Source organism: Pseudophryne corroboree, chromosome 1 (assembly GCF_028390025.1).
Source record: "Pseudophryne corroboree isolate aPseCor3 chromosome 1, aPseCor3.hap2, whole genome shotgun sequence".
Classification (NCBI taxonomy): Eukaryota; Metazoa; Chordata; class Amphibia; order Anura; family Myobatrachidae; genus Pseudophryne; species Pseudophryne corroboree.
This window is the reverse complement of record NC_086444.1, coordinates 410,339,023-410,351,074: the sequence shown is the minus strand read 5'-3', so window position 1 is coordinate 410,351,074 and position 12,052 is coordinate 410,339,023. Positions and strand designations below refer to the sequence as shown.

Sequence of the window (12,052 nt, the reverse complement as noted above, 5' to 3'; positions counted from 1 at the left end):
CTCAGAGCCCGGTGCTGGTTGTCTAAATACGGGGAACCCCTGTCCAATTTTTCCCCCTGTATTTAAACAACCAGGACTGGCTCAAAGAGCCCGAGGCTGGTTATACTTAGGAGGGGGAAGCTCACACATTTTTTTTTACATTTTTAACCCATTCAGACCCTTTTCCATTAACTTAATGGAAGCCCTGGACAACAAAATTGCATTCATGTCCTCCTCTCACTCCCTTTCCAGTCCCAAACACTCATTTTCTTTTCATCCACTAGGGGTCACTGGAGTACTCTAGGGATATGGACGGTTCCACAGGAACTAGGCACTGAATAAGTAAAAATTTGAGACTACTTCTCCCTCCATATCCCAGAGTACCTCAGTGTTTTTTTCGGCTCTCACCGAGCAACTAGGCCTGTGGAGTTTCTCCACAATTATTGGATTTATTTTTGATTTTTAAATGTTCCACATCCCTTTCCCCCTTCCAGAAAGGCGAGGGTCCGGGATAGTGGAAGCTGCTGAAGCAGCTGTGGGTGTTGGACCTCTCTAAAAAGAGCTCCCTCACTACCACGTGCAGGACTAAAACCTGCAGTAAAGGCTGGACGGAACTTACAGAGAAGCCCCGTCATTGCCCTCACCACAGGGTCCAGGTATGTTGAACGGGGCGGTCAGCTCACGCTGCCGCCTCGCTGTGTGGGATACTGTGTGTGTGGCCGCCGGCCGCTGCCTTCAGCCGCCCGCCGCCGTTTCCAGCGCCACTGTCTATGCTGTGTCCCCCGCCGCTCTGAGCCGCGCCGGCCACGTTGATTTATGCATAGGCCGCTCCACGGCTCTATGCAGCGCACTCCCCGGCCCTCGATGCCGCTTCCGGCTCCCTCTCCACCATAGCCTGGCTCCATGTATAGAGAACGATACACGGAGCACGGGGGGGGGGGGGGGGGGGGGGGGGGGCACTCAAATGAGAGTTTTTGTAAAAGGCAGGCTCCATAGCCTAGTGAGTAACTTTGATGCCACAGTGATGTTCCCTGCACACAGAAATGTCAGGGTCACTGGATAAAATCTCATGATTCAACTCTTGTTGATAAAAGAAAGTATGTTTACTAGAATACAGCAGCGCTGCATATGTATTACAATAGGCTATTAAGTCTTTGTTAAACAGGATACATGTTGCTCATATATGTGCAGGTTTGAATGCAACATAGTATGTTTATTAAATCTGCTTACATAATTATAAGTCTGCATATTTAACCATAGTTGTCAGTAACGTTATGTGTCAACTTTATTGTTGTCCGTTTGTTATATGTAATTCTCCATTAACCTCTATAGCTCCTGTTCGGCTCAGTAAAAAAAACACTGAGGTACTCTGGGATATGGAGGGGAGAAGTAGTCTCAAATTTTAACTTATTCAGTGCCTAGTTCCTGTGGAACCGTCCATATCCCTAGAGTACTCCAGTGCCCCCTATGGATTCAAAGAAAAGGATTTACCTGGTAAGTACCAAAATCCTATTTTTTTTTTCTATAAAAATGTACAATATATCACAAGTATGATGAGCAGGCAGGCAGCGGGCATTGGCGGCATTGGATTGAGATGCAAATTAGTGGCGGAGGGCTGGGTCAGTTAATGGTGGGCGAGTTTGTAAGCCATTGGCGGTGGCAGCGGCTCAGAGGCAGTAGCGGGCATCGGCGGAGGTAGGGGTCATCGGCAGGATTTGGCGGACATTATGGCTGTAGAGCCTCACCAGCCACTGACCTCACCGCACGCCACTGCTACACATTGGCCGAGGTGCCCTGCGGCCGATACGGCTGATGTGCGACCCGGCGGCGGGAGGGAGGTGATGGGGGGAGTGATGTTTCTTCACTTCCCCGTCACCCGGCCCCATAGCCCTGCATGCTAATATGTACGAGATTGTCCATATTGGCATCCATGTATAAACGACCGGTCACCAACGATGAACGAGCGCGGGGCCGCGTATCGTTCATCGCTGGTGCATACACACTGAAAGATATGAACGATCGTTCATATCTTTCAGTGTAAGCGGCCAGTATGTAGGGCCCATTAGTATTGTCACATTAACATATGAACGTGAGTACAAAAGCTGTATTATGCTACAGAACTCTAATAAACCAATTCTGCATGATGACTTATCTCTCCAGCATAAAGCCAATAAGACCCTTTTTTCCCATTGCAGAAATATCTTTACAAGTAAAACTATTGGAACTATGGAACTCTGTAACTCTGCCACGTCACAAAACCAAATACACTAATGCTGATGTTTTATAATCCAGCAACAAAGGGGGGTCATTCCAACCTGATCGCACGCTAGCTATTATTTGAAGCGCTGCGATCAGGTCAAATCTCAGCAAAACTGCACATGCGTATGCACTGCAATGCGTAGGCGCGTCTTATGGGTACAAAGCGGATCGGTGCTGAGCGATGGATTTAACAAAGAATCCATTCACACAGCCGATCGCAAGAAGATTGACAGGAAGAGGGCGTTTATGGGTGTCAACTGACCGTTTTCAGGGAGTGGTTGGAAAAACGCAGGTGTGTCCAAGCATTTGCAGGGCGGGTGTCTGACGTCAATTCCGGGACCGGACAGGCTGAAGTGATCGCAGCGGCTGAGTAAGTTCTGAGCTACTCAGAAACTGCACAAAACTTTTTTGTACCGTTCGGCTGCACAAGCGTTCGCACACTTGTAAAGAGAAAATACACTCCCCCATAGGCGGCGACTATCTGATCGCAGCGCTGCAAAAAATAGCTAGCGAGCGATCAACTCGGAATAACCCTCAAAGTTTCTAGCCGACTGACCCACCTGGACTGTAGCACTAAGGCTTGCAGAGGTGTCTTTCAATACTGTGCAGACAATCAGAAAATTAGAGATTGGATTTTGCAGCATTATGCACCATGGATGCTTTATAAATTGTAAAACACCTTAAAGTACATTGGCTCCACTTATAATCTTAATGCATTATTCTTTTGCTATGATGCTCCCTTGGAACGCCCTACTTTGTGCAATCTGACAAACATCCTTTCTAGGTGTATTCAAGAGCAGGCTCAGAAAACACATCTCTTTGCCCATGCATTTACGGTCAATTCATTGTATTTGAAAACATTATATTTTATATAATTGCTTGTACAGTGTAAATTGTGTTAGTTTTAATGGAAAAAAGTGCTACATAATCGTTATTTGTTATAATTTCCTATTCTTATTGATAAGTGATGATAGATGCTTATGTGACAAATATCAGGGGTCTATATACTAAGCCAGCGGTGGCCAACCTGTGGCTCTTGAGCCACATGTGGCTCTTTCTTTACTCAAATTTGGCTCCCAACACTCAAAGTCACGTGACCACAACAGATACAGAAACCGCTGCACTCCAGCCAGACACACATAGCAACACTACAGGGACTGAAAACTGAGGGAGCCAAATACTATAGGAGAGACATCCACTGCAAATAGAGGACACATAAGGGGCTGCTGCAATCACGAGCTTAGCAACCTTTAGCCTGGTGGGCAGACTCAAGCAAGCGGACCCATTTTTTTTAGGAAATTTGCAGTCAAGTGGCCCTGGAACACTTATATTGCACTGGCCCAGGGGTCAGATGGCACCTTGCCCCCCTTCCCAGCCAGCTCCTGGGCACAAGTTGGGGGGACTGCAGTGACATATGAGTGTGGGTTGGAGTGACAAGTCGAGGCTGGCTGGAGTGACACAGGAGTGTTCTGGCAGGAGAGACACAATGGGGGGGGGGCTGACTAGTGACATACTGTAGGAGGGTGCTGGCTGGAGTGACATATGTTGGAGCTGGTTGGAGTGACACATGGGGGAGCTGAAGTGTATTATGTGAATCTGGCTTTTTCAATATATTTTATATGGATTTGGCTTTTTCAATTATTTTATGTGAAAGTGACTATTTCAATGTATTTTATGCTGGATCTGTCTTTTTCAATGTATTTTATACAAGGGGTGTGTCCTAGCTGGCATAAAGCCACACCCCATTTTTGCACACGCGCCTTTGGCTCAATGTCGGCTCTTTGACGTACCTAACAAGATTTTTTGGCTCTTTGTCTCTGCCTGGTTGGCCACCCCTGTACTAAGCCTTGGTGAGAGATAAAGTGACAAGAGATAAAAACCCAGCCAATCAGCTCCTAACTGCCGTGTTACAGACTGTGGCCAAGGAGATTGATAAATACCACAGTGATAAAGTACCAACCAATCAGGTGCTAATTGTAATTTTTCAAACACAGCCTGTGACATGGCAGTTAGGAGCTGATTGGCTGGCAATTTATCACTCTCCAAGGCTTGATAAATGGGGGCCTGGGTTTGAAAAATGGCAGGAAGTCATTGGTTGGTACTGTATCTCCGTCCACTTTATCTTTCTCCAAGGCTTAGTATATAGACCCCCTAAGTCTCCAGAATGACAGTCCCTGCTTTATGGCAGTTAGTCTGTGACATTTGCTGGACCATTGACTTACCTAAGCTCATTTACTTATAATTTGAACTAATCTGAAAAGCATTTGTCAAAGTATCTTGTAAATGGAACTGTGCACTAAGTGGAGATAGTCAGATACTCAGCTGATAATTAGTTAATTGCAATCCATTCTGATTAAGTGTGGATGTGAAACTTCCAGTCCCTCCTCGTGAACATAGAAAAAGGTTGCAGGGGGTAACCATTAAATTTCTATCCAGACGGATAGGACGGAACCTTTAAATAAAGAGGTCTAATTATAGTGCTAATAATAGCCATTAATTACAGGGCTTTCCAAGTTAATTTAATTATTTTTGTGCACTGAAAGAATTCCAGCTCTTGATACACACACCAATAATGCAGGCTGCAAATTACCTAGAGTGCCATACTAGAGTATCCATGACTATGAATATTGCTGGCCTGATCACCTTAATACAGTTTTATTTATTAGATAATTACATTGTAACTTAAGCAATCGGGCTTGTGTTATTTTTATTAGTTTCATTCTTGGGGTATTGAGACCCGTAATCATTGCCATTCCCAAAAAATCTATTCTGCACTGTGTTTGCACTATGAGTAGTATGTAGTCTATGGACAGAACTGGACGGGCTTTCTGCTATGAGGCGACTGGCATAGTACTAGAAACAAAGCTGAAATCTATAGAAAATGTTTCATCTAACCTCTACTCCACTACACCATTGCAAAGTGCCGCTGCTTATAATATGATTTACAGTAAAGTGCAAGTAAGATTGGCAGCATTTTATTAACTAGAACCCTACTGTGATAATTAGGCATAATTCCTATGCTACACCCTGCTCCCTGTCAATTATTTCACAAGCCCAACCCCCATAAAAAAAACTGATCCCATCCACACAGTTACAGTTAATTTTTTACTAATACAAACCAGTTGAAATTGTTAAAAAATATAATTAGAAAACCTTCATTAGAGTCACTATTTTTTTCAGGCAAGCCATCCACCCCCTCCTTCTCTTAATTAGACCGCGAAGGATAATGATAATGAATAACAATGTAACAATTAGCTGTATGTGGATGGAACATGGCAGAATACTTGCAGAGCTTCTTCTTTTTTTCTCCTAAAAAAGGATTTGGAGGTATGTATTTACAACATTTTACATACTAAAATAATATGTATATAAAAAGAAGAAAAGCTTGTAATCGTAAAACTGTATTCTTACAGAGTAACATGGAAGATGCAGAAAGTGTATATGAAATAAATACTGTTTTTGCCCTACCAAGGTGAATCCTACTTACCATGCACTAACAGGACCCCGGCCTCTGCATTAATTGTATATTTTATAGAGTTGTCTTCCACAAGGGGCATATCTATAATGGGGGCAGGGTTGGGTCCTGGGTCCAAGGGGGCCCCTAGAAGACACACTCTGCACCCATAAAAAGCCTCACGGGTTCTGTACAGCGAGTCTCCCTCCATTGTAAGGTGTCAGCGGCACATCTATCAGGCAATATCTTTGGAAAAATGGTGCCGCATAGCAATATCACAAACTCTGGAAACAGTCATAATTATGAAGATGATGATGATGCCAGCAGAAGGAAGGGGGTGGGGTTTGCACTGTACTGTACAGAGGATGGGTTCATCTGCATATATGGTGCAATGATATGTAATGGTGATGATGACAACTGTCATCATCACTATCCAGCCAATTGGATGATTATGTATTGACCCCCTAGCTAACAGCTGTAAAAGTCATTAGCATCAATGGTTATATTATAGGAAGTTACAGTGTCTATTGTGTTATTCCCTGTTGATTTTCAATAGGGGCAAACAACAGATGTTTGTTGGTAATTTCTTTATTATGTATTTGTATTTGTAGGTTGTATTTATGTTTCTATTTAATTACATTTTATATTGAAAATACAATACTAATACTAGCACTTACATGTAACTGTCAGAGCAACATTTTGTGTATATGACACATAATCACAGTATTATGTTGTGTAAATATTGGGCAATAGAACGTTAGCATTTACTACTAATACAAACAAAAAGTGAGGTGCTTTGAATATCAGAATAAAAACACATGGACACTGCTCACTGGCAAGAAATCTACTAATCCCCAACAGAATCACAGAAGTACACTTAAAAAAAGGTGCTGTACCAATGTAATCCATAATCTAAATAATAAACCTTGTACTCCCAGATTTAAAATTAAAATAATTGTATTTATTGATTTATTGTGGCAATAGGAGCATTCTGTTACAGAGGAACCAGGGTGGTCATGTATTTGGAGGATAGAAAATGTGTGTCTTGCCTGTTTAATTGACTTCAGTGAATTTCTCCCTTGCAGCCTGGTGCAGTTGAAAGCATGTGACTGATTAGCCAGAGCATCTGTGAGGCACTCCCTTAAGAAAGCAGGGGGTGAGTGGCACCTGTCTGTCAGTATTGGAGGGGGAGGAGGAGTCTAAGGTATAAAAGCCAGTCTGGGCATTTGTCTGGGAGACCAACGCCAGAAAATCTGACCGATACTAGTGAGAAGGTCTCTTATAGGGTTATTTTGGAAGCCTATGTGAGCAGCTGTGGACCTTTGTCAGTATCTTGTATGAATACTAACTGTATGATGGTTTGCAGTCATCCTAACAAAATCAACCATAGTGCACAAGTCCAGTGCTATATATATATATATATATATATATATAGTATTGTGCAAAAGTTTTAGGCAGGTGTGGAAAAAATGTTGCAAAATAAGAATGCTTTAAAAACTGGAAGTGTTCATAGTTTACTTTTATCAATTAACAAAATGCAAAGTGAATGAACAGAAGAGAAATCTAAATCACTCTCTTCCTTCAATTCTTCAAAGTACACTTGCACAGTTTTTGAAGGAACTCAGCAGGGAGGTTGTTCCAAACATCTTGTTGAACTAACTACAGATCATCTGTGGATGTAAGCTTTCTCAAATACTTCTGTCTCTTCATGTAATCTCAGACAGACTCGATGATGTTGAGCTCAGGGCTCTGTGGGGACCATATAGTCAGTTTCATGATTCCTTGTTCTTCTTTACACTGAATAGTTCTTAATGGCATTGGCTGTGTGTTTGGGGTCGTTGTCCTGCTGCAGAATAAATTTGGAGCCAATCATGTGCCTCCCTGATGGTATTGATTGTTGGATAAGTACCTGCCTGTATTTCTGTGGGATTACATGAAGAGACAGAAGGATTTGTGAGGCTTCATGGGAGCCTAAATACAGTAGCTAAGGTAGGGGCGGCCAGGTGTGTGTGTGTGTGTGTGTGTGTGTGTGTGTGTGACAGTGTGACAGTGTGACAGCTGGAGCTCTGTGCCCTCTCCCACAAGCAGTAACACACTGATACACTGTCCATCTCCAGTGCAACGGCTGGCTGGGACTTGCAATTCCACAGCATCTGAGAGTCCTGGTTGTCCTGTGTGTGACATCTGACTCCACATTGACAAAAAATAAGTGACCCTCCTAACCTAGTAATCTGTCACCTGCTGTCATGTGCTTTTTAGGTGTGACTGGTCACTGGGTGAGGGCTGGGATGTATGGCAGCAGAGGCATACACACTTGGGGGGACCAGCAGGAGAGCACTAACAAAAAGCTAAGCTAAAGGACTTTGCCCTGCCCCTCCCATTACCCTAACCATTTTTTCACCTTTCCCCCCCTGCTTAACCCTAACTATTCACCACTTGCAGCTTAACTCTAACCTTACACCCCTGGCATCAAAGCACATCATGTGTGCAGTTGCGGATTTGAAATCAATAGTGAGCATCATATAGGCGAGACCAAATAAACTTTAGGTGGCTTAACACAAAAACATTTGGGTAAAGTAAGAAAGGAAAAAAATCACATTGCCTCTGCCTATCTGCAGCCAAATTTTAGAGCACCCTAGTGACATACCAAACAGAGAGCATCCAAATGATAGCTATAATGCAGAGAATTTATTATAGAGATTTATATACAATTCAGTGATTATAATGGTGATTGATATATATTACAGAGAGCATTCAAGGAACGTATATACAATACAGAGAGAATCCTAATAAACTGTATACAAACAGAACCAAGTGTAAGTTACTCAAATCAATTAGGAAATACAATTCATGGCCCTCATTCCGAGTTGTTCGCTCGGTATTTTTCATCGCATCGCAGTGAAAATCCGCTTAGTACGCATGCGCAATGTTCGCACTGCGACTGCGCCAAGTAACTTTACTATGAAGAAAGTATTTTTACTCACGGCTTTTTCTTCGCTCCGGCGATCGTAATGTGATTGACAGGAAATGGGTGTTACTGGGCGGAAACACTGCGTTTCAGGGGCGTGTGGCTGAAAACGCTACCGTTTCCGGAAAAAACGCAGGAGTGGCCGGAGAAACGGTGGGAGTGCCTGGGCGAACGCTGGGTGTGTTTGTGACGTCAACCAGGAACGACAAGCACTGAAATGATCGCACAGGCAGAGTAAGTCTGGAGCTACTCTGAAACTGCTAAGTAGTTAGTAATCGCATTATTGCGAATACATCGGTCGCAATTTTAAGAAGCTAAGATTCACTCCCAGTAGGCGGCGGCTTAGCGTGTGTAACTCTGCTAAATTCGCCTTGCGACCGATCAACTCGGAATGAGGGCCCATGTGCATGAAAGGGAGGGGGTAGTCTAAGGTAGAAATACAATGGGGATTAACCCCTGGTGTCCCCCAGGACACCGAGCTGTACCTGTACCAAGATATGAAAGACTATACAATAGAAATCCAGAGGTCTTAGTTGTATACAGTTTGCAAACGTATGATATGCCACCAGGCCCCGACAATGCTCCACTGATACTGGTGTTCCTAACTCTAGGTCTGGGCCTGAGGTGCTGAACCGCACAAACCGGCAAAGGCTAGCTACCCTAGGGCAGCACAACGCGAGAAGGTAAAGTGTTAGTATGTGTTAATAAAAATAAAGCTAATCTATATACAAAAATTAATATACTAGTGAAGGTGTAATTAAAAGACCAGAAGGATTAATAAAGTGTTAAGAGGGTGCTAAATAGGATCTCGCAGTGTGCGACCCCAAAGCAGCCCAGCCCAACCAGCTGCCAGGGGGAACCGCACACCAGACTATATTAATTTTTGTATATAGATTTTGCTTTCTTTTTATCAACACATACTAACACTTTACCTTCTCATGTTGTGCTGCCCTGGGGTATCTGGCCTTTGCCGGTTTGTGGGGTTTTGCACCCCAGGCCCAGACCTAGAGTTAGAAACCACTAGCATCAGAGGAGCCTTGTCGGGGCCAGGTGGCTAATCCACCATTTGCAACCTCTTTGTAACTAAGACCTCTGGATTTCTGTTATATGTATTGATACAGGTACATCTGGGTTAATCCCCAATGTATTTCTAGTTTAAACTGTATACATATATATATTATAACACTGCATAATTGTGACCATTGTATAACACAGAGATCATCATTGTGACCACTATAAAACACAGATCATTATAGGTACATATTCCCACTGCTAACTGAATCCAGACACCTTTTTGGTTTCAACAGCATGTAATTTCCTCCGTCTTCCCTCCCATACAATCAGTATACGATCAGTCTGCAGAACCAACCATTCATGCTATGGATGATGCTCACTGATATCTAGTTATAGGGGATGTAGTTGGGATCCCGGCGTTCGGGATCCTGGCAGTTAGAATACCGGTGCCGGAATCCCGACAGCTGTCAGAATGCCGACGTCAGAATCCCGAACATAAGTATACCGGGAAGGTTAGGGTTAGGCTGCGAGGGGAGGGTTAGGCTACAGAGGGGAGGGTTAGGTTTAGGCTGCGGAGAGGGATTGTTAGGGTTAGGCTGCGGGGTAAGTAGGTTATGATTAGGCTGCAGAGAGGAAAAGGTTAGGCTTAGGGAGGGTTAGGGGGAGTGTTAAGATTAGCATTACCTGCCTTCTCGCCCCTGTTGGGATTTCATACAGTCAGTATATTGACTGCTGGCATCCTGACTGCCGGAATCCTGTACCAGAACAGGGGAATGAAGATATCTTCCTCCATCTTCTTCCTTTATCACCTTCCTCCTCTTCTTTCTCCTCCTTTCTTCTCTTCCTCCTACATTTGTCTCTGTCCTCCTCCTTTTCCAGCCTTCATCACTCTCTATCCTTCTCCACCCTTCTCTAATCTCTTCTTCTTCCACCACCCCCCTTCCTTCCTTACCAGTAGTGCAAGTAGAAAAAATGTCTTATAGGTACTGTGTGCATGCGCCTTCGGTGTGCGTGCCAAAAAATGGGTGTGGCCAAATGTCACATGGGGCATGGCCAATGAAAATGGGGGGGTGATACACTTATGTGGGGGGGGGGGCAGATACACATATGACCCCAATAGTGGCAGATACACGTTGCCCCACAGTGCCAGATATACATTGCCCCACAGTGCTAGATACACATTGTCCCACAGTGCCAGATACACATTGCCCCAGAGTGCCAGATACACAAATGCCCCCAGAGTGCCAGATATACATTGCCCCACAGTGCCAGATACACATTACCCCACAGTGCCAGATACACATTGCCCTACAGTGCCAGATACACAAATGCCCCCAGAGTGCCAGATATACATTGCCTCATAGTGCCAGATACACAAATGCCACCACTGTGTCAGATATACATTGTCCCCCAGTGCCAGATACAGAAATGCCCCCACAATGCCAGATATGCCCCCAGTGCCAGATACACATGTCCCCACAGTGCCAGATATGCCCCCAGTGCCAGATACAGAAATGCTCCCAGTGCCAGATACAGAAATGCCCCCAGTGCCAGATACACATGTCCCCCCCAGTGCCAGATACACATGTCCCCCCAGTGCCAGATATGTCCCCAGTGCCAGATACACATGCCCCCCCCCCCCCCAGTGCCGATATGCCCCCAGTACCAGATACACATGTCCCCCCAGTGCCAGATACACAAATGCCCCCAGAGTGCCAGATATACATTGCCTCATAGTACCAGATACACAAATGCCACCACTGTGTCAGATATACATTGCCCCCCAGTGCCAGATACACATTGCCCTACAGTGCCAGATACACAAATGCCCCCAGAGTGCCAGATATACATTGCCTCATAGTGCCAGATACACAAATGCCACCACTGTGTCAGATATACATTGCCCCCCAGTGCCAGATACAGAAATGCCCCCACAGTGCCAGATATGCCCCCAGTGCCAGATACATATATGCCCCCAGTGCCAGATACAGAAATGCCCTCAGTACCAGAGACACATGTCCCCACAGTGCCAGATATGCCCCCAGTGCCAGATATGCCCCCAGTGCCAGATACAGAAATGCTCCCAGTGCCAGATACAGAAATGCCCCCAGTGCCAGATACACATGTCCTCCCAGTGCCAGATATGCCCCCATTGCCAGATACACATGTCCCCCCCAGTGCCGATATGCCCCCAGTGCCAGATACACATGTCCCCCCAGTGACAGATATGCTCCCAGTGCCAGATATACCCCCAGTGCCAGATACAGATATGCCCGCAGTGCCAGATATGCCCCCAGTGCCAGATACAGAAATGCCCCCAGTGCCAGATACACATGTACCCACAGTGCCAGATATGCCCCCAGTGCCAGGTACACATG

General features: G+C 44.8%; 1 protein-coding gene across 1 annotated transcript in view; it reads left to right on the top strand.

Annotated features, from left to right (window-relative positions):
* The first annotated feature begins 513 nt into the window (after nt 1–513).
* The window catches only part of FICD (FIC domain protein adenylyltransferase), a 1,034,845-nt gene continuing 1,023,306 nt past the window's right edge, over nt 514–12,052 (top strand). The window contains exon 1 of the mRNA XM_063913292.1: nt 514–635. The gene's annotated coding sequence lies outside the window, so the exon portion shown is untranslated. The remainder of the gene's footprint in view (nt 636–12,052) is intronic.